Genomic DNA, 214 nt, shown 5'->3' with positions numbered 1-214 from the left:
CTATTACATAACATGTAATATAATGACCAAACACTTCTACTTTTAATTGTTTTTAGCAACCGCTTTGAAGTTTTTGTATCTGCGTGTTCCTGTTTCAGAAAGAGTAGCAGTAGGTACTAAAGTCAAATCATGTCTAATACAAAGTTAATGTCACATTCCTGGGAACTATTTTGTAAGCCAATCAATCTTGAATTTATAAGATACATGTCTTACA

The sequence above is a fragment of the Dreissena polymorpha genome, chromosome 14, assembly GCF_020536995.1.
Source record: "Dreissena polymorpha isolate Duluth1 chromosome 14, UMN_Dpol_1.0, whole genome shotgun sequence".
In the NCBI taxonomy this organism is placed as follows: Eukaryota; Metazoa; Mollusca; class Bivalvia; order Myida; family Dreissenidae; genus Dreissena; species Dreissena polymorpha.
This window is presented reverse-complemented; position numbering follows the sequence as displayed.